The following is a 19446-nucleotide window of genomic DNA, read 5'->3' as shown; positions in this document are numbered from 1 at the left end:
ATGAATTGACCCCCCTCGCGCCCAACCCTGACCTGCTACAGCGCCGCATCGACAGAGTCGAGACGCTTGCCAACTCCCTCGGCCTGTCCTTAAACCCGGCAAAGTGCTCGTCCCTCCATCTGAGCGGTCGGACACCTGTCGGCATGCGGCTCACGACGTTCAACGTTTCTGGCACGCCCATCGCAGCGTTAAGGGACTACCAGCCCCAGCGCTTCCTCGGCCGCCACGTTGGATTCCACCCCGTTACCACAACCGGCAACGTCATCGACGACACGATTTCCCAGGCACGGGCCATCCTATCATCTATGTTGGCCCCGTGGCAGCGCATCGATGCCGTCCGGACTTTCATCTATCCGGCATTAAACTTCGCTATGCGCTGCGGGGTGCTGACGAAAACCGATTGGCGCCGCCTCGACGACGCCGTCCGGCCCCTCGTCAAACGCACCCTCTACCTTCCGGAGAACGCGTCGAACAACTACGTGTACGGAAGCGCCGCTGCTGGAGCTGTTGGCTTACCCGTGGCTGCTGAGCTCAGCGAGATCTGCCGAATAGACTCAGCATTCAAGCTCCTCACCACGGCGGACAGGGAGCTCCGGGACATGGCGCTATCGGACGCCTACTCGGTGGCATCGGCGAGACTCGGCTGGGAAGCCACCCGCGCCGAGCTTGAAGCCTACCTGTCCGGCTCCATCGACGGCATCTACCGGGCCCCAGCAACACAGCTCCGTTCAGTTTGGACGGAGGCGCGCAAGGCGTCTCGCCGCCTTCAAGTCGCCTGGACCTTAGAGCCCGACAACGTCCGCATCACGTGCGGTGACGTCACCTTGACGCCCCTTCATCGCTGCCGCGTCATGCGGTCCATCCGGGCCGTCCTCGCCACCGAACGAGACCAGGCCCTCCATGACCAAGCCAACCAGGGGAAGGTGATGGCCTGCGTGTCGGCGGACCGCGCCAGCTCGCATTTCATGCGGTCTGGCGCATTTACACACTTCGCCGACTGGCGCTTTATCCATCGCGCCCGCCTCAACCTCCTGCCCCTCAACGGCGCCGCCATGTGGGGACCACAAGACCGAGACCAGCGCTGCCGTACGTGCGGCTACCAGCGGGAGACCCTGCCCCACGTGCTGTGCCATTGCATGACGAGGAGCACCATGTACATGGCACGTCACAACGCAGTGGTCGCCCGCCTCCGTACCGCAGCGGTTCTGAGCCAAATGGCCGAGAAGACGTTAGAATTTGTGGATACCGCAGCCCCATAAACGCAGAAACATCTCCCACTGCTCTCCGGTGGGACCTCCAATGGCCGTGAAAGCTGCTTCTGTCGTAGGCTATCTTAGCCAAAAGGCCGAGAAAAAATTAGAATGTGTGGATGCCGCAGCACCATAAACGCATAAACATCTCCCACTGCTCTCTGGTGGGACGTCCAATATCTGTGAAAGCTGCTTCTGCCGTAGCCTATCTTAGCCAAATGACCGAGAAAACAATAAAAATTGTGGATGCCGTTGCACCAAAAACGCAGGAACATCTCCCACAGCTCTCTGGTGGGACCTCCCTATCTGAGCCAAATGGCCGAGAAGACGTTAGAATTTGTGGATACCGCAGCCCCAGAAACGCATAAACATCTCCCACTGCTCTCTGGTGGGACGTCCAAAATCTGTGAAAGGTGCTTCTGTCGTAGCCTATCTTAGCCAAATGACCGAGAGAACATTAAAAATTGTGGATGCCGTTGCACCAAAAACGCAGAAACATCTCCCACCGCTCTCCGGTGGGACCTCCCTATCTTAGCCAAATGGCCGAGAAAACATTAAAATTTGTGGATGCCGCAGCACCATCAACGCAAAAACATATCCCACTGCTGCTCTCTGCTGGGACCTTAATGTCTCTGAAACCGGCTTCTGTCGTACCCTATCTTAGCCAAATGGCCGAGAAAACGTTAGAGTTTGTGGATGCCGCAGACGCATAAACGCAAAAACATTTCCCACTGCTCTCTGGTGGGCCCTCCAATGTCCGTGAAAGCTGCTTCTGTCGTAGCCTATCTGAGCCAAATGGGCGAGAAAACGTTAGAATGCCGTAGCACCATCAACGTATAAACATTTCCCACTGCTCTCTGGTGGGACCTTCAATGTCCGTTAAAGCTGCTTCAGTCGTAGCCTATCCTAGCCAAATGGCCGAGAAAACATTAGATTGTGTGGATGCCGCAGCACCATAAACGCATAAACATCTCCGACTGCTCTCTGGTGGGACCTCCAATGTCTGTGAAAGCTGCTTCTCTCGTAGCCTATCTTAGCCAAATGACCGAGAAAACATTAAAAATTGTGGATGCCTTTGCACCAAAAACGCATAATCATCTCCCGCTGCTCTCTCCTGGGAGCTCTAATGCCCGTGAAAGCTGCTTCTGTCTAGCCTATCTTAACCATATGGCCGAGAAAACAATAGAATTTGTGGAAGCCGCAGCAACATAAACGCATAAACAATGCGTAGTGGTTTATTAATGTTTGGTACAGAGAAAAATGGGACTGTAGAATAGCACAACCGGTCGTACCAAACTGGCCTGGAACCGAGGCGGTAACAAGTCCCGGCGTAGAGGCATGCGAGAGCACGCAGCAAAGTCCTGGGGAGGCACGTGAGAGCAGGGAGCGCACTTGATCACCACACAGCACTGAGCACACAGATGCACTGGGAGAGAGAGATCACAGGTGCACGTGATCACACTAGGGGAACAGCACAGCACATGGATGCAAGCAACTACTGACGGCCGCCGCGCACGTGGATGTGATAAATGCTCCTCGACGCTGCCAGCACCTCGCTGACACAGATCTTTTTGAACAGCCGCAGGTAGGGTCGGGAGCAGAGTCGGCGCAGGACGTGGTCGTTATCTGGATCCCAGGCGCCCAACGCACCGACGATGACGGCTGCTACCGTGACCCTCTGGTAGCGTCGACGGAGATAGGCGGCGACGGGCTCGTAGCGGGAGACCTTGTCGTTTCTCGTGTTCGTCAATGCCTCGCGCGTGTTTTCGAATGGACACGCCACGTCCAGCACGATGGCCTCCTCACCACGAACGAGGACAAGGTCGGGCCTCAGTCCGGTATCGCCGACAGGCCGGTTCTCGAAGGCGATGCTGAAATTCCTCGACGCTGCGGTGCGGATGCGGGCGACGACGGCGTTGTGCCGGGCCGTGTGCAAGGCGCTCCTTGCCATACAGTGGCCCAGCACGTGTGGCAGAGTCTCCCGCTGGTAGCCGCAGGTCCTGCATCGCTGGTCCCGGTCCGGAGGGCCCCACATGGCTGCGCCGTTCAGTGGGAGAAGATTGAGGCGCGCCCGGTGAACAAAACGGCAGTCCGCGAAGTGAGTGAAAGCCCCACTCCGCATCAAATGGGAGCTGGCGCTGTCCACCGAGACGCACGCCATGACTTTTCCCTGGTTGGGCTGGGCCAGCAGGGCGCGGCTGCGGTCCGCCGCGAGGACCTCACGTATGGACCGCATGACGCGGTTCCGGTGCGTCGACGGGATGGTGACGTCGGCGCAAGTCAGAGACGTGTTGTCCGGCGAGATGTTCCATGAAACGTGGAGGCGACGCGAAGCCTTGCGGGCCTCCGTCCAGACCGACCGGAGCTGAGTGGCAGGGGTGCGGAACACGCCGTCGATCTCGCCCGACATGTAAGCCTCGAGCTCCGACCGGGTCGCCTCCCAGCCGAGGCGCGCCGAGGCTACCGCGTAAGCGTCGGAGAGGGCTAAAGTCCGCAGCTCCCGGTCCGCCGTGGTGAGGAGTTTGAAGGCGGAGTCGATGCGACAGCCGTCGCTCAACTCCGCGGCCACGGGGATGGCAGCAGCTCCGAGGCGGCGCTCCCGTACACGTAATGTGTGGATGCAGTGGTCGGTAGATACAACGTCCGCTTGACCAGAGGGCGCACGGCGTCGTCGAGCCGGCGCCAGTCGGTCTTGCCAAGGACGCCGCATCGCATGGCAAAGTTGAGCGCCGGGGCAGCACCTCCGGGACAGCACCAGTGCGACCGATGCCCGCAGTCGTTCCCGTCTGCGCGCGGCCTTTACAATCACCGTACCTGGCACCAGACACAGGACGCTGCAGCACGATCCACAGGTCCCACACGTCCGGCTCCCACCGGCCCTGCATCCCATGTCCCTCCTATCGGCGACCGTGCCGAGACCCCTCTCCACGACGACTTGTCACAGGCAACGTCGCTACTAGGTCCCCCAAGCATACCCAGCCCCACTGGCCAGGCCTAAGAGTCACCACTCGGGTCCTCTACCCGAGTCGCGGCGTCACCTTCGCAGCACACCGGGACCCCACAGACACAAGCCTCGCCGCCCAGTCGTCGTCAACCTCACCTGAACCCGCCACAGTTGACGACACTGCTCCAGACGAGGTCGACGATTCTCCTGCGACTCCTGCTGTCGAAGATCCAGTGCTTGACATGCCTCCGGACCATACCGACCTCCTCGGGGACCAGGCAAGGCTCCTGCGCCAACTTCTACGCGAGCCTCTGTCCGAGGACTCCTGGGACCAGTGAGGCCGCGTGGGCACAGGCGGTCACTCTGGCCTCCGAGGCTGTCCGTCTGCCCCCCCTGATAACCGACCGGCCACGCCGCCCCTTGAACCCGGCCAACGCGGCGGACATCCAGCGTCTTTACAGACGGAATCGTCGCCGCGCCGTGCAGTTAATCCTGGAGGGCCCGTCAAGGCCGTGTGAAATCCCACTCCAGGATCTCGAGGACCACTGGGGCACGACGTGGTCTGCGAGAACAGCGGACACGTCTCTCCTCTTCAGGCGCCCCATCGCACCGGAACCAATTGACTTGTCGTCATTCGTTCCCGACGAGGTGCTGCTCCGCCTCCGGAAGTCGGAAAACAGCGCCCCGGGCACGGACCGCCTGACCTACCACCATTGGAAGGCGGTCGATCCAGAGGCGTGATTCTTGGCGGCATTGTTCAACGCGTACGTCCATCACCGACGCACACCTGACGCATGGCCCACATCCCGAACGGTCCTAATACACAAGAAGGGAGACCCCACCATCCCCAGCAAATGGCAGCCCATTGCCTTGGGGAGTACAGCGTCGAAGCTATATGCCAAGTGCCTTGCCGCCCGGCTTCAGGCATGGGCCCTACAACATCAGGTCCTCTCCCATTTCCAGAAGGGGTTTCTCCCGTACGACGGTGTTTTCGAGCTTAACTACGTGTTTAAACACCGCCTTGACGCTGCCAGAGCCGGTGGCCCCGACCTCTGCCCAGCCTAGCTCGATTTCACCAACGCGTACGGGTCTGTCCCCCATCAGACTCTCTTCGACGCCCTCCGCGGCGCCGGAGCCGGTGACGTCTTCACGGACCTAATCACCGACCTCTACGCTGTGTCTACACGTGTCTAGTCGCAACCGAAGGCATCTCCCAGCCAGTCCCCATCTCGGCTGGGCTTCGCCAAGGATGCCCTCTCAGCGGCCTCTCTCGAATCGAGGCCCTCTCCACGAGTCTCGGCCTGTCGCTCAACCCTGCCAAGTGCTCGTCGCTCCATCTCAGCAGCGCGACGCCTGTCGGGATGCGGCCGACGTCGTTCCCGGTCTCGGGGACCACCATCTCGGCCCTGCGTGACTACCAGCCGCAACGGTTCTTGGGCCGCCCGGTGGGCTACCGACTACCGTCGTCGTCTGGGTCCGTCATTGACACTGCCATATCTTCGCTTCAATGTTGGCGCCGTGGCAGCGTCTCTGACGCCGTCAGGACCTTTGTCTACCCGGCGCTCAACTTCCCGATGCGCTGCGGGGTCCTCACCAAGACGGACTGACGCCGCCTTGACGACGCCATACGTCCCCTGGTTAAGAGGACCCTCTACCTGCCGGGTAATGCGTCTAACAACTACGTCTACGGCAGCGCTGGCGGCGGCGCTGCTGGCATCCCTGTGGCGGCGGAACTCAGCGACCTCTGTCGCGTGGATTCGGCGTATAAGCTACTCACGAGGACCGACCGGGGATTCCGGGACATGGCGCTCCTCGACGCCTACTCGGTGGCCACTGCGAGGCTCGGATGGGAAGCAACCCGTGCCGAGCTCGAGGCTTACCTCTCGGGCAGCATCGAGGACGCGTTCTGCGCCCCAGCCAGCCAGCTGCGCTCCGTGTGGACTGAGGCGCGCAAAGCGTCTCGCCGTCTACAGGTCTACTGGTCCCTCGGCCCGGAGGACATTCGCATCACCTGCGGTGATACCACCATTACCCCGACTCACAGCTGCAGAGTGATGCGGTCCCTGCGCGAGGTCCTGGCCGCTGACCGTGATCGGGCCCTCCACGACCAGCCCAACCAAGGCAAGGTACTGGCGTGCGTCGCGGCTGACCGGGCGAGTTCCCACTTCATGCGCACGGGGGCTTATACCCACTTCGCCGACTGGCGGTTGATACATAGGGCCCGCCTGAACCTCCATCCTCTGAACGGCGCCTGGATGTGGGGACAAGCGGATCGAGATCACCGGTGCCGCGTCTGCGGCTACTCCCGGGAGACGTTACCCCACATCGTTTGTCATTGCATGGCGCACAGCGCCATGTACACGGCGCGGCACAACGCCGTGGTGGACCGCCTTCGCACCGCAGCATCGGCCCGCTTCACCGTCGCCTTTGCCAACCGCCCCGTGGGTGATACAAACCTCCGACCTGACCTCGTATTGGTGAGCGGCGAGGTGGCCATTGTCCTCGACGTGGCCTGCCCTTTTGAAAACACGCCAGATGCACTCACCAACACGCGGAACGAAAAGGTTGCGAAATACGAGCCCGTGGCGGCCTACCTTCGGCGTCGATACCAGCGGGTCACCGTGGCTGCGATCGTCGTGTCCTCCACTGCTCTCTGCTGGGACCTCCAATGTCCGTGAAAGCTGCTTCTGTCGTAGCCTATCTTAGCCAAATGGCCGAAAAAAACGTTAGAATTTCTGGATGCCACAGCACCGTAAACGCATACAAATCTCCCATTGCTGTAGGATGGGACCCCCTATTTCCGTGACAGTTGCTTGTGCCGTAGCCTCGCTTACTCAAATAACCGAGAAAACGATAGAACTTCTGGACACCGCAGCACCATAAATGCACCATAAATGCATTTCCATGAGAGCTGCTTGCCGGCATTTTGGGTGGTTCGTTGTCCCGCAAGTGGCGCGGTGGCTGTCGTCCCTGGACCAAGGGTTGTCCGCAGGTTCGATGATAGATGGCAGACCGGCAGGTGGCGAATACAGAGGAGTCATTGGCACCTAGGCAGGTCTCACAATAGCCCACACTGAAAACGCACGTGGATAATTGTGTGGCTAGGCCCACCGAGAGCCATGGGCCCCAACGGAATGTCCCCTGTGTGAGCCTCGCCACACAAGACCTCGAGGTGTGGGACGTCAAGTGAGTGTGTTACGCGGCATGGTAGGCATGGAATGGTCGGTGTCGCGCAAGAGCAATTCTTGGAGACTGCATGACATCAGCATGATAGCGTAGGTAGATGGCAGACGAGCATATTGCCACGCACGCTTCTTTTTTGTTATTGTTATGTAACTAGTCTGTTGCACGCATAGCCGTCGCCTTGCGCAAGCCGCGCCCTAATGTCTGGGAACCGTCTAGATTATCTCCTTGCGCCATTAAAACCCACATATGATCATCATCCAGACTATCTTAGAATCTTCTATAGGCTTGAGCGCGAAAACGCGAACAGTTGTCATTACTGTCAAACTAACGCGGCCACCAGCGATAAGACTCGAATGTTCGATGCTGCATCCCTAAATGCCGACGCGCCTTACCGCAGAGCAGATTATCGACGACCGACGCTCTGTTCGGCACTACCACTGTGCAGTGTGTACTGCTGTATTTTGACTTCCTGTGTCCCGGCCACATGTTCGGCCAAAGAAAGAGTTTCATCTTGAACACGCCGACTGCTGCCTCCATCGACGTCAAGATCTTGTGACAATATTGCCGAGACGTCAGGAAACGTGCGGCATATGTTGTCTTAGGGCACGTACGGCGCAGACTAGAAGCGCCCGCTTGCGAGGTCACGCCAGGGTGGTTGTATAGCAGACAGCGCCGTATAAGTCTTGCGGACCTATGCGGGCAGCGTACGGAGTTGTGATCGCACACGCATGTAAAACATTTGACATGTTTAGGCAGTACAATCCGCAGGGACACCAGGGCTCGCGTATCAGGTGAAACTCGAAAAAAGAATGCGTGTAACCCCCAAGTCCCGTTAGGAGAGTGACGAGTGTGGGAGACGGGATAGGCGGGCAAGTGCGCAAGTCCTGCACCCAGCGGAACAGCTCGGTGTGCCGCCATCTGGACAACGCCATCGCGCGGTCCAGATGGCGGCACACTGAGCATCGGCACATATGGCGGTACATAGGGACTTTGTGGGCGGGGCTGACGTAGGAACACTGCACTGCAAAAAAGCGGCGACGCGGGCTGCTAGGAGGGCGACCTTCTTCTGCAGATAGTCCGCGTGGTGGAAGAACGAGAGTCGCCGATCAAATACCACGCCGAGTACTCGAAGCGACTCTAGGTGGTAGGTTGGGTTCCTCCCTGTGGAGGCGCACGGCGGGATGTAAGTGCTCCATGTTGCCAAAGCCGTCGGAAAACAAGACGCAGAAGGGACACCTTAATCGCGCGCGCCGACTCGGTAACAAAGTGTAAGACGTCGGATGCCAGGGTCCCTAGTTCGTCACACGAGGCTGCCGGAACAAGAATAACAGTGTCATCGGCGTAAAACTGTATGGTGACACCCGTGGCATGCAAAGGAAGAGAAGGCTGTCGATGACGACGTTCCACAGCAGCGGAGAGAGCGGAGAACCTTGTGGGCTGCCCAGGGAGGGGTGCGCCTCGACGCGTCCCCCGAGGAACCTAAGGAACGTTCGCAGGACGTGGTAGAGACAACTGGGCAGCCCTCGTTCTCGAAAATAGCGCAGGCCGTAGGGGACACGCTGTCCAAGGCACCGTGAAAATCCAAGGACATCAGGACAGCAGACACGCGCTGTGTCTTAAGGCGTAGGACTTCTCCTTCAAGGCGAGCAGCGCAAGCACCGAGCTTCGACCACGCGTAAATCCGTACTGGCGAGGATGGACAAAACCATGCGCCTCAAGGAAGTGCTGCAGTCGGCCGTTGAGCAAACGCTCAAGCGTTTTCTCAAAGTCTCAGCTGACACAGATGGCCCGGTATGAGGACGTGCGCTCCGATGTACGGCCCGTCTTGCAGAAGAAGGACACGCGAGCGCTCCGCCAGCAGCGCGGGAAATAAGCAAGTGCGAGGGCGGCGTTAAATACCGTGACAAAAAAGGCCGGGTGGTAAAGACAGAGGTCCTTCATCGTTGGTGAGATGTTGTCCGGCCCTGGCGCAGAGTGGTTCGGGAACCTCTCCATCTCGGAACGTCAACCATCTCGGGAACCTTAAACCCCACGTCCTGCGTAGGCGTTAGTTACTGCGCGGAGGCGAGGGAGCGCGTGACACCGTTGATGGGCTCGTCGGTGCCAGGGTCGTCAACGGCAATCTGCGTACGCAGCAGCAGTGCGGCATACTCAAGGTGAGTGAACGTCTGCGTGCCGCTCGGCGCCACCAAGGAAGGAAAACAGCGAAATTGCCGCAATCTGCCGAATTCCTCTTTGAATGAGGTGAGAAAGAAAGAAAGGCGCGTACAGAGGACAGCCTGTAGCCGCGGACGTAGTTATCACGCGCCTCGCAGACGTGCGCCCGGAAAACCGCGACAGCCGCGGTATATTCTCGGCGCAAGATGGCGCGCATTTGCGGATCGCGCCAGGGAGCCTTCATGTGTGCGCGCCCCCTCCGTTTTTTAGGGTGATGTCAGCCTTTGACCCACCACTTGCCGCTGCCCGCCAAAACAGAATGTTGCCAGTCCAGGTTTCCATGGCAACGGGACGACGCGAGCGCCATGTTGGTTCTCCCGGCCACTCGTTGCTGCTCCGTCGTACTGCACCGACTGCACGTTGGCGCGGTGTGCAAGCTGCGGTGTGCGCTGTGTCTACCACATCGCTCTGGACCTAGCTTCTTCTGCGACACCATCCTCGCGCTAAGTGCTTCTACAAGAACCTTGGAGTGAGAATGCCAGGGTGCTGCGTGCCGCAATGCACAACCATCTGGAGACGGGGTGTGAGAATGATCCGGTTCCCGACTTGTCCTAACCGACGGAAACGCTGGATTGCGCAAGTTAGGCGAGACTGCTGGGAGCCGACTGCTTCCTCCCGTGTTTGTGAGGTGAGTACGCGTTGTATTGCGACTCGCGAGCGGATTGAGTTTATCACCGCTTATTTCGTGAAATGATTTGCTTTGTGGTGTGACGAAAAGCAGTCCGTGCAAGGTAAACGCGACTTCTCCTGGCTGCAGCTTAGCTCGGCTAGGCCTGGTTATGCCAACGAAAGCGTGTTTAATGGTTATGCTTGTTTATTCTCGTAGCCGAAGCGCAGTTTGCTAACCGAACGAAATGGCAAGTCAAACGGGCCGTACTGCGTGCACTCGCTAACTTCTTTTCTTGAGTTTCCAAAGCCGTCGCCGCATTCGACGCGAGAAACGCCGTGCCCGTAAACCACCGACAGACGCTCGCGTTCGCGTGTTCCTTTGCTGGCAGATGTGCGCGCTCCTGCAACTCTCACCTCAGACGCTCAGGAAGTACAAATGGAGATGTAGACAGACAAGCCGACGAACGCGTTCCCTGTAGAGTTACGGCTCGCGTGCCTTTCCAGTCCGGCCGTGGTAGAGTCTTGCACAACTGCAACGCAACAGCTAAATTTTGCGCGTCTTGCCACGGGGTATTTGTTCTTCGCTTCAAGGCCACGCAAAAATAACACCTTAACTCGCTCAACTATGCCAGTAAAGTTTTTGTTTTAATAATGTAGAATGCGACTGATTTACTTTTCGCGTCCGTCCGTCGTACGTCTGTCTGTCTGTCTGTCTCTCTCTGTCCTAAACACTTCTGTTTCTGTGCACCAATGATTCCTGTTTTTGCTTATAACTCAAATATGCCGCATGGGAGAGTGTGGTGCAGCGTCGGAATTTTTTTGTCCTTTTTTTCATAAACTGCCACAACGATGATTTTATGTCGTGATATCAGTTTTATTTCGTCTTTTATAGACTACGTTTGTTCTGTTTCGTGCCCTCTATGACTTTTCGCAGTATTGCTTTGTTCAAGGCCCACTTCGAGGACACAAGCTTCGAGCAAAGGAGGCAGGACGGTTTGAAGAAACTAAGGCCAGATGCTATCCCGACGCTGTTTTCTTTTCGCCGTATGTGAGCTCAGTTGAATGTGCTAGCTAAATTGTTTTGACTATTCATTGCTCGCGCATGCGTAAAATGCTTGTAAACTACGCATGTGACTTTGTCCGAGCTTTGTCAAAAAGACTTACCTAAAGGCCAGAGTCTGAGTGCGATTTTTTTACAAACTCAATAATGGCTTAGTTCTTCCAATAGTGAGTGGGAAATCTTAAATGTCACCTTTGTACTTGACAGCAATAATATTAAAGTGGTTTTGTTATACTAAAGTGGCTTTGTTAACTCTTTCAGCTCTTCCAAAGCACAGATTGCCCCCAAAGAATCGGGATGCTGTATCAAATGTACCGCCTCGGCATCCAGATCTCTCAAGTGACAGAGTCGCCGGCGTACAACCCAAGACAGCCAGTGCTCAGGTATCAGAGGTGGCTCCAGTGCCGAATGTGATGTTTGCAGCAAGTAGTGCTGTGGAGCCAAACTGTGTCTCCGCAGATGTAGACACTGTTCAGCTAAGTCTACATTCTGGTGACACCCCAAGCAACGCCGCTGACAGTTCTGGTAGTGCTAGTTCTGCTTGTGAATCTTTGGCTGCTAACTCGGTTGATATTCCAGCTGACATGGGCGATGCTCGTGACTTACGTATTCATTGTGCATCATTGCCAATTGCACTTGTGAGCGCACCAGCGTCTGTTCCTACAACAGGAAAAGATACCAGAAATTGTCAAAGGACATCTCAGAAATTTCTTGTGCCATCTGTCCCTCTTGATAACGTTAAAAGTGGCAGTGCTGATAAGTCCTGCTGCACACGAGAATCGTTAGCCTCTGCGCATCAGTATTTTCACTTCAGTGACACTTATGTTCAGAATAGAACACAGATGTCTTGTCTTGAAGCTTCTCATAGCATTGTACCAAGTGGGACACCCTCTCTTGAAAATGGTACTTCAACACTGAAAAATCAGCTGAGTGTGGAGGAGTAGAAGCGCTATCCTCACACCTCTTCACAACTGGAAAAAGTGCAGGTACGACACTGATTCATCGAGAGAACGCGGAAGTTTGAAAAAAAAAAGGCTGACCTGATGCGCAAGTACAAGAGCCTACAAAGACTACATGAGAAAGCAAAATCACAGCTCAAAAGTGCGAGGAAAAAACTGGCATCTGCTGAAAAAAAATACGCGAATTAACTACTGCAAGCTTTCTGAACAATGACCAAGCAGCTGCTCTGGCGAGAACGACTACGAAAGGATCACAATGGTCTGAAAAGACTATCAGGGTAGCACTTCAGATTAAACATGCATGTGGCACAACAGGATATGAACTACTGAGGTCGTTGTCGTATCCATTACCTTCGAACAGGACCCTCATTAGAAGACTTCAGAACATCCGCTTTTTGCCAGGCATTCTTCATGAAGTACTATATGTTTTAAAGCTCAAAAGTGAGACAATGCATGACATAGAAAAAGGACTGCGTGTTATTCATGGATAAGATGGAAATCAGCCAGGGTTTCGATCACGACCGCTCTCTAGACTGCCTTTTAGGGGGTACCACGCTGCCACAGTCAAATGTGCAAGTTGCCAACCATGCCCTTGTGTTCATGATCGGTGGGCTAAACACGAGGTGGAAGCAGGTCATAGCCTACCACTTCACTGGGCGATCAGTCGACGGGGCACTCCTGAAAGATCTTGTATTTCATTTAATTGAGCTCTGCTTTAATATCTCGTTGCGAGTGCTTGTGGTAACCAGTGACATGGGATCAGCTAACCGGGCAGTACGGCGCCTACTGGGATTCTCCAGCAACAGACAATCAGAGACCGTGTGTTCTGTACCACACCCGCACCTTGCAGACCAGATGTTGTTTTTTATGGCTGACCCAGCGCATGTTTTGAAAAACATTCGGGCCCAGCTGCTTCGTCCAGAAACATTTACACTAGGACAAGAAACCGTTAAGGAGCAAGAGCTTCCTGGAGAAATTGTCAGCGTTCATCACATTAAAGCAGTCCTAGAATTTGACTCTGACGATGACCTGAAGGTTGCGAACAAGTTGTCTGACATCCACATTGGCAGTGGGCACTTCACTAAGATGAAGGTGAATGTCGCCGTTCAAATGTTTCGCGAAGCCCCTCCTGCTATCAGATACCTGGTCAAACAAGGAAAGCTAAAGCCTGAAGCAGAGGCAACAGCTTGGTTCCTTGAATTAGTGAGCAAATGGTACACACTCATGTCATCACGGCACCCAGTGGTTGCTTTGAGCTATTTTGATCCCTCAAAACATGAAGATGCAGTTAAAATCCTTCAACTGGCTTGTACAACTTTCTGCCGTATCAACATGGGCAAGACTGCTCACTGGAAACCTTCCCAAGCCGGTCTCTTGATATCAACGACAGTTGTGCTGTGCCTATCCGACGAAATGCTGAAGAAACGTGGCTACCGGTACCTGCTTACAGGTAGACTGATACAGGACTGTCTTGAAAATATTTTCTCTGTTGTAAGACTCAGGAAGCCCATCCCAAGTGCGTATGATGTGAAGTGTGCTCTAAAGATGATGTGTCAGCCAATACTTGCACACGCCAACGTCATCTAGCTATAACGAGGATGACAGCTTGCACTTAGCTGACCTCCTGGACCCCAGTATCAAGGCAGAAGTTGCGCAAGAAAGTGGGGAGAACGAGGAAGCAGAAGAGCTTGAAAACGTTCTTCTGTATGCAACCACTGCAGTAGAACGTGACATTCTTGCATATGTAGGAGGTTTTCTACTGAAGTCCATCTTGAAATTCATTGACGAGTGCAAGGACTGCAAAGCGGCACTGGTAGGAAATGACGATAAATACAGCACTCTCGTTAAGCTTAAAGAATACGCTCAGGGCGCTGGAAAGCTCATTCAGCCTAGCCGAGCTGTTGTGGAAGTGCTCACTGAATGCGAAGAACACTTCAAGGCCTTTGCCGACGAAGACAGAATTTTGGCGCTAAAAACCCCATTCGCGAGCATTTTGAGTGCATTGCGCAGATCAGTAACTGTGCGACTGGAGAGCTGCGAAATCCATCGTGCATAGGTAGAAAAGTCGCTGCTGGAAAAGTATATTAGGGCAAGGCTAAAGATTCATCTTCGGCAAAAACAGGCACAAAGGGTGAATGGTCAGTCAAGTAAGACGTGTGCTGCAGTGAACCTTGAGTAGCAGCTTTTTAAAAGGCTCCAATCCAATTTAAAAATTACTGCTTATGAAAAGAACGCATTTCTGTGAGCATACTGTGTTGAATCTGTCTGTTACTGTGCAAATGAACATTCGTGTAGCTGACTTCATTTGTTCTTTTTGATGAGCTGTCCTTGTGCAGGAAATGTGCACAAACCAATTGTTATATGTTTTATGTGTCATCAACCTTAGATTTTCGATGTAAATAAATATTCACTGAAACAAGCAACTTACCTTACGTATCATAACGTGAAGGCATATGTCGAATTCGCTAAAAAGGGGGGAAAGTTGAAACCACAATATGACATTTTACAAATTTGGTGTGCCTCTTTTTATGTAATGTTTTGCTTTGCTCTGATCTATCTTCGTGCACATTGCTGCTTGTTTCAATCGCTAAAGTTGTTGTTATGTTGTTATCATTACTATTAAAACGTCCCTTGTTGCTCCCATGTTTTTGTCTTCTGTCAAGCCTAATTTATTGGCTTCTTGGCTGAAGGGGGGGGGAGGGGTAGGTGCGATATGACTGAGTGCTCTCATTTTCGCCAGTGCTAAATACCTGTAAGGTCTCTAAGCAGTCCATTGTATAGATTTGCACGCAAGAAGTAAACTTCCTGCAGGGAATTTTATTACGCATAGAAGCAATATATAGGGTGTGACAAACAGGGTGCCGAAGTTATTTGGCGTGGAGAGAACATCGGGAACTACGCGATTGTTTCATCCGCCTTTCCCGTGGTCACAGGCACCATCATAAAATATATCATGGACTCCTGCCCTGCACCAGAACACCTTTGAACTGCCTGCAGTGACAAGGTGACTTTTGCTTCAAGAATGCCGCGCAGACTTTTAGTTACGTTCACCGTCATATCAAGGTTCGCCGCATCGCAAATATAGGCCCCTATAAAATCTTCACCACTCGCCCGATGCGGTGCGTTCACTGCGAGAAACGAACTGTTTTCAAAGTATATTACACGAACTCGAGTCAACGAACACAGTCTTTCTATTCCAGAAAATGGCGAATAACCTCAGGGAACAACCATCCCACTTTCAGTACTTGCTACGTAAAGAAACCACCCCATTCTTGTAAAAAACCACGCTACCTTCAATGTAAACTAGCGACCGCTGAGAACCAACATGGCGGCCCGCGATGTATAGCGGCCGCCAAAGCCCGTCGTAGGCAACTATGATCGAACTTGTCACCACCCTAAAAAACGGAGGGGGCGCGCACACATGAAGGCTCCCTAGATCGCGCGCCCGCTAGAAGCGACAGCGCTTAGCGTTAACCCCCGCGCGCTCGATTGTTAGCTCCGGTGTGAATCACGGCTTGCTGTTAGGGCACGCACGAACCGGGCGCAAGTGGCGAGTGTATTGGCGATTGTATAGCGCGTAAAAACCCACGAGAACACGATCGAGGGCATCCAAGGAGGCGATGGCAGTGCCTGATGCCCGGGAAAACAATGCTTTCGACGCAAGGCCTCAAGAAGCTGACGATACGCATAGGTAGTCAAACGCTTGCCCGGTGGAAGACTCGCCCACTCGTACAATCACTAGCCAATGCTCGGAGAACGTGGTGTCGTCACTGACGGTTTAATGCAAAGCAGCATATGACCCTACAGATAGCTCCCCTGCGATAACGCCCTTGAGGCCAACGCAGGTATCCTGTAAATAAATAAATAAATAAACATCTCCCACTGTTATCGAGTGGACCTCCAATGTCCGTGAGAGCTGCTTCCGTCGTAGACTTTCTTAGCCAATTGACCGAGAAATATTAGAATTTGTCGACGCCGCAGCACTATAAACGCGTAAACGTCTGCCAGTGGTCTCTGGTGCGACCACCAATGTCCGTGAGAGCTGCTTCTGTCGTAGCCTATCCTAGCCAAATGGCCGATAACACGTTAGAATTTGTAGACACCGCAGCACCATAAATGCATACCTACCTCCGACTGCTTTCGGGTGGTATTGCTCATTTTCGTAAGAGCTGCTTCTCTCGTCGCCTAGCTTATCCAAATGACCGAGAAAACGTTAGAATTTGTGGACGCCACCAGCGCTACAAAAGCATAAACCTCTCCCACTGCTCTCGGGTGGGACTCCCAATACCCGTGAAAGCTGCTTTTGTCGTTGCCTATCTCATCTAAATGGCAGGGAAACGTTCGAACTAGTGGACACCGCGGCACCATAAATGCATAAATATCTCCCATTGCTCTCGGGTGGGACCCCCAATGTCCGTGAGAGCTGCTTCTGTCGTAGCCCATACTAGCCAAATGGCCGACCAAACCGAAGAACTTGTGGACCCTGCAGCACCGCAAACGCATACGAATCTCCCGGTGCTCTTAGATGGGACCCCTTATTTCGGTGAGAGCTGCTTCTGTAGTAGCCTATCTGGCCGAGAAAGCCAAATGGCCGAGAAAACACTTGTGGACAGCGCAGGACCATAAACGCATAAAGGTCTCCAACTTCTTTCGGGTGCTGCCCCCAATATCCGTGTGAGCTGCTTCTGTTCTTGGTGAATGCACACTTCCGCCAAGACAAATTTTGCTCTAGTTAATTTTGCTCCTGGGTACGCCAGTTTGACATGCATTTTTTCTCGTTGTTGATGAACGATGAAGCAAACGCCCGTTGCTTTTAATGATTTTTATTGAGAACCCAAGATCATGTAGCCCCGCAGTGCCGCGTTTTCATGGTGCTTGCGCTACATAAGCCTAACAGGCGTTGGCACGAGGCTGGCGCCACAGGCGACAGAAGCAGGACGTGTAAGCAAAGGTCGTCTTTTGACTTCGCGCACCCAGCTTTCAACGACGCCTATATGTAGAGGGGACAGTATAGGGCTATACGTATAGAGGACGAGGTCCGATCGCAGTCCAGTGGTGCCGTCGGGCCGGTTCTCAAACGCCACAAAGAAGCTGCTGAGGCGGCGGCGCGCTACCACTGCATTGTGCTGTGCTGTGTACATGGCGCTCCTCGCCATGCAGTGGCACAGCACGTGTGGTAGGGTCTCCCCCTGGTAGCGGCATGTCGCGCAGCGTTGATCGTGCTCGGGAGGTCTCCACATGGCGGCGTAGTTGAGAGACAGAAGGTTAGGGCGGGCGCGGTGTACAAAGCGACAGTCCGCGAAGTGCGTGAATGCGCCCGTCCGCATGAATTGCGAGATTGCGCGATCCGCCGCCAGATGGGCATGGACGGCCCGATTTCTTTCCGCGGCGATGACCTCTCGCAGCGACCGCATGACGTGGCAACGGTGTGTCGGGGTCACGGTGACATCGCCGCACGATATGCGGTCGTTGTCCGGTTCCAGTGTCCAGGCGAAGTCTCCGGGACGGCTTGCGTACACTGGTCCACACCGAGCGGAGCTAGTTTGCAGGGGCCTGCAAGACGTCCTCGATCGAGCCGGAAAGGCGGCTACCGGTATGGCGACCGCTCTGCCGGCGGCGCTGCCGTAGATGTAATGGGACGACGCGATACCGGGCAGCTAGAGGGTGCGCTTGACTAAGGGCCGGACTGCGTCGTCTAGACGGCGCGAGTCCGTCTTCGTCAGGACGCCGCACCACATGGCGAAGTTCAACGCGGGATAGACGAACGTGCGGACGGCGTCGAGGCGCTGCCACGGGGCCAGCATGAAAGAGTAGATGGCCCGTGGCTGGGATATGGCGTTGCTGATGACAGAGCCGGTTGCTACGACAAGGCGGTAGCCAACTGGGTCCGAGGAATCGCTGGGGCCGGTAGTCAGCGCTGTGATGGGAACGCCGGATACCATGAATCGGGTTGGCCGCATCCCGACGGGTGTCCCGCCGCTGGGGTACAGCGAGGAGCCCTTCGCCGAGTTGAGGGACAGACCGAGGGAGCTGGCAAGTTTCGCAACTCCGTCGATGCGCCTCTGCAGTAGGTCCGTGGAAAGCCCGAGGGGCGTTAGATCATCCGCGTACGCCAAGATGTGGGCCTCGTCCTTGCCCTGGACGTCACGGATGATCGGGTCGACCACTAGGTTAAAGAGCAGCCCTGGCGCAGACCAGCCAGGATGGGGACTGGCTCGGTGACACCTTCGGCGGCGACGATGACCATGCCCTCGCCGTGACAGACGTCGGCGGTCAGGTCGGTGAAGGTATCGCCGGCGCCAGAACCTCTGAGGGCGTCCAGGAGGGCCTGGTGAGGTGCGGACCCGTAGGCGTTAGTGAAATCAAGGAGCCCCGCACAGCGATCGGAGCCGCCGGACCGGGCAGCGTCTTGTCGGTGCTGAAGCATATAGTTTATTTCGAACAGCCCGTCTGCTGGGGTGCTATGCAGGATGGCCCGAGCTTCTCGGGCACACAAGTTTGCTCCGAGCTCGCATTACGGCGGTCATGACAGGAAGACAGTGCGGAGCACGCGATAGTAGCGTTGCTAAAAACGGCTGCAAGAACAAGCATGGCGTCACAAACGCATGTGCGGCTTTTGCGGCGATTTTCAAAGGAACGCCGCATGCGTACGCGTCAACGCCGCCACTCGGTCAACATTTTTACAGTGCAGCGACGTCAGCGTGATTGTCACGCTATCTTTTTTGCTAACTGATCATCGCGCCTCCCACGGGCGTGTTCGTGGGCGTTTGCCCTCTTTCGGAAAATTCTTTTGTTCCTCCTGCAGCATAAAAATTTTCACTCTCGAAGGCAACAAGGCCATACATGCAGCACTCTGGTGCAGCTCGTTTCGCTTCTCTGGAATATTACAGATAACTAAATGGACAGGTTACTGCTATACTTACATTACACGTCTGAAGATTTTTCTGTAGTAACGAATCGGTAGAAACAATGCCTCCACAAACAAGTAAAAACATTTCTCGCCGCGAATCCCACCAGGGGCGCTTGCTTCGTGGCTGTGAGTGGTACGTCGTGAGCGCGATGAAATTGAATGCGAGACGTCGTAGCCACGTGATTATATAACCTATATGTCTTTGTGTGTGCATAGTCTGTGCGATTAAGCTCACACGGCTTTACACGGCTTCATTAGCACGGTCATAGAAAGGTGTGGCCTAATTACATCGGCCTCAGCATGATTTGGCA

The 19446-nt window shown here is 54.9% G+C and overlaps 1 protein-coding gene across 1 annotated transcript in view; it reads right to left on the bottom strand.

Annotated features, from left to right (window-relative positions):
* The window catches only part of LOC125756281 (uncharacterized), a 206606-nt gene extending 188023 nt beyond the window's left edge, over positions 1-18583 (bottom strand). Inside the window, exon 1 of the mRNA XM_049410750.1 lies at positions 18513-18583. The gene's annotated coding sequence lies outside the window, so the exon portion shown is untranslated. The remainder of the gene's footprint in view (positions 1-18512) is intronic.
* Between the last annotated feature and the right edge of the window lie 863 nt (positions 18584-19446).

Source organism: Rhipicephalus sanguineus, chromosome 11 (assembly GCF_013339695.2).
Source record: "Rhipicephalus sanguineus isolate Rsan-2018 chromosome 11, BIME_Rsan_1.4, whole genome shotgun sequence".
Taxonomy (NCBI): Eukaryota; Metazoa; Arthropoda; class Arachnida; order Ixodida; family Ixodidae; genus Rhipicephalus; species Rhipicephalus sanguineus.
Note: the sequence above shows the minus strand (reverse complement) of the source record. Positions and strands in the feature narration are given on the sequence as shown.